At 30.9% G+C, this 3,139-nt stretch overlaps 1 long non-coding RNA gene across 1 annotated transcript; it reads left to right on the forward strand.

Annotated features, from left to right (window-relative positions):
• Positions 1-304: 304 nt before the first annotated feature.
• LOC149881276 (uncharacterized) lies at positions 305-1,373 on the forward strand. The gene is made up of 3 exons (XR_016445381.1): positions 305-437; positions 987-1,061; positions 1,241-1,373. It is a non-coding gene; the product is annotated as an uncharacterized LOC149881276 (long non-coding RNA).
• The last annotated feature ends 1,766 nt before the right edge of the window (positions 1,374-3,139 follow it).

Genomic DNA, 3,139 nt, shown 5'->3' on the forward strand with positions numbered 1-3,139 from the left:
TTTTATTCACGATTATAATTTTTATTCTCAGCAAACTTCATTTTTTTAAAGTAACAACCCACACTTGTTCTAAATAATAGAAAATAATAGAAAATAAAATAATAGAAAATAAAAATAATAGAAAATAAAAATAGTAGAAAATAAAAATAATAGAAAAAAATAGCATGTTTTTATTAAAGACGGTTTAAAAAAACGTGTTTTAGCTTTTGTTCACTTTTCGCTTGAATGCGTTTTAACATTTAAAGTTTTTAATTTTTGCAATCGTTATTTAGCGCAAGCTATTTTAACAGTTTTTGTGCATGCGGTTTTAAATGCGCAGTAAAGTCCGTGCGGTTCATCCATTGGAAGGTACAGCAGTAATTCACATCGTTTTTTGACGCAATTAACTTGATTTGATAAGACTGCACAATCCATATTTTTTCACAAAGGGGTAGAAGGTAAAGTTTTATGGCGCACTATTAATGTAAATGATTAGTTATATAATCAGGCCACAGTATGCTACTATCTTTATATTCTTTGCCAAATTATCATGCTTGTTATTAGTAGATATTTAAAATAATGGTACACTGGTTATAACTAATTTTACAACAAATGAAACATAATCAGTTTTATTGATTATTTTAAAAACATATTTGAGGATTATTTGAAGGTTTACTGAACTTTTGTTTTGTATTTTTAATGCATTAAGGCATTTCTTTTTTTGTTTTTCTTTTTTGTTACTTATTAAATCAGACACTTGTAACTAATTACCAAAAGGAAAAAATTATTAGAACTTCATAAAACTTGAAAAAATTATCAGAACTTCATAAAGTTGTTATTTTGAGTAGTTAGGTTAATTATCACCTGAGTTTAATATGCTTTTGTTTGAGATTTTTTTTTTTTTGTTTTTTTTTTTTTTTTTGTTTTTTTACGTTTTTCAATATATTTACCAATCTTTTACAAATACTTTTTGTATTTACAATAAATTTTATTTTTAACCCTATTAGAATCACGCAAGTTAGACGCACAGGGTGGGTACAACTTCGAAACCACGGCACTCCCAACAAACATTCAATTTGGTGGTAGTCTCTCTTGATTCTAAAATTATTCCGAAAAAAAATGACAAAAAAAAAAGAAATATAATCAATGAATTTCTTTTCTTTTTATTTTTTTTTTAAATTTAAAACTCATACTTCATCAAAGGAACCTTTTTAGATTATCTTTTTTTTTTTTAATTATCTTTTTTAATATCTTTTTTTAGCAAACCTGTGCATGAAATTGTTAATGAAACTTGTGTTACCAGGCTTCCTGGAAAACTCATCTTCAGTCAACTGTTGGTTAAATTGTTTTCACTTTATGAAGAATATTTTAACTAAATTATCCGTTTTTCAATGAGAATAAAAATCAAAACTAAACTTTTTATCGCCGTCTTTATACCAACACGTCCAATGAAAGCCACCAGTGCTTGAATCTCCCGTATTCACAATGCCACATTCTTTTTTTCTTGACTTTTTTGGCAACTCGTCTCTCACAAACACACCTCGAAAGTTTTTAATTTTAAGTTTTTTTGCAGCCTTTATCAATTGAAAGTTGGTTAAACCCTCATTAGGCAAAATAATTCCTTCAACGTTGATCATTTTTAAATTCGTTTAAAAATTTAAAATTCTCCCAAATCCAAATCGCTCATAGTGCTTTGAACTAAAGGCGCATTTTTAGTAATCGCCACCTCCGGAAGCTTGACTTGAATGGACTCAATCTGCGAACCAATAAAAACACTTTCAATCCTCAATGAAGCAACAGCAAAACATCTTTGAGGAACATACTCCAATGGATCTGCTTTTACAAGCTTTTTATTCTCCTTTTTGTAAAACAAGGAAGTAATTCTTTTTTCTTTTGCATACAACTTTCCGAAAAAAATAGAAGATCCCTTTTGCTTGAATATTGATAAATCCTCCGTCATGATCTTCTTCGTTCTTCCTCCTTTTTTTAACAATGCTGTATTATGGATGACTTGCTCGCGAAGAAATTTTGATCTTTTTTCAGTCACCTCCATAAACTTTTCTTCTTCTTTCCTCGGACCCTTTTTTTCATCGTAGCTGATAAAAGACATGGAATATCCAGTCAGCTCTTTAGTCTTGAGGTCTAATCTTTCAAACACACCCAAAGAAAACAAAACGGGAGCTCTTAAAATAAAAGGACCTTTCCCAGTCGCATACTCATAATACAAAGGAATCTTTTGATAATGAATGGTCTTTGTAGCTGCGTAAATCTCTCCAACCAAAAATTTGCTCTCATCAAAATTCTCAATCGTTACATAATTCATCTTTTTTATTTAGAAAAGAAAATTACTTAACTCATTTTTTAATCCGTGAAACTTTTTTTTATTTTTCTGCGAACATACTTGAATATATCTTCAATCACTATGCCTCTTTTTTCAAAACGAATCCCTCCACACGTTATTTTCAACTCAAATTCATCCTTTTAACGAATTATGGTAAAATCCAAATCATTTTCAAAACTGTAAATCTTGTAGTGGTATCTCTCCTCATAAGGCGAATATGAATACACTTCTTCATAATCTTCCGTCTTAAGTTACTCATTTATAAACGGCTCAAACAAAACCATCATCTTACTCATTTTTTTAATGGGTCTGAAAAATTTTTTTTTTTACTAACACCCAATCCAAAATTAGCTTTGGCTTTAATCACAGGAGCAATGAGCTTTCTTTCGCTGATTTCATTTTGAATGGGGTTAGGAATATAATCCATCTCCTCAAGCATCATCTGATCTGCTAAATTCCTGTTCTTCTTGTCATTAAAAGATTTATAATCCAAATCGTGACGGTATGCTGCTTTGTCCACTCTGTCCACCGGCTTGCTCCACTCCTGATACATGTCCGTGGAAGTCAGTCTCTTATCCAAATTCGTACCAGGGCCTGCAAAGTTCATCCCCGGAATATGCATTTCTCCTGGACACTTAGCCCATGGAAGCTTCACTTTGCTCGACAGTTTATTAACCGACTCTACCAAATCCTTTTGTTACTGAAACAAACTTGCATTTGGTTGTTCCGCAAGAGTCGCAAGTCCCTTTGAGCATATTTCGATTATTTTTTGTCTTCTCGTTTCTCATGTGAATGGTTTCGGTTTCTCTTCTACACTTA

The sequence above is a fragment of the Hydra viridissima genome, unplaced genomic scaffold (assembly GCF_058129835.1).
Source record: "Hydra viridissima isolate aposymbiotic clone 2 unplaced genomic scaffold, HvirCarnegie_v1 scaffold_12, whole genome shotgun sequence".
Classification (NCBI taxonomy): Eukaryota; Metazoa; Cnidaria; class Hydrozoa; order Anthoathecata; family Hydridae; genus Hydra; species Hydra viridissima.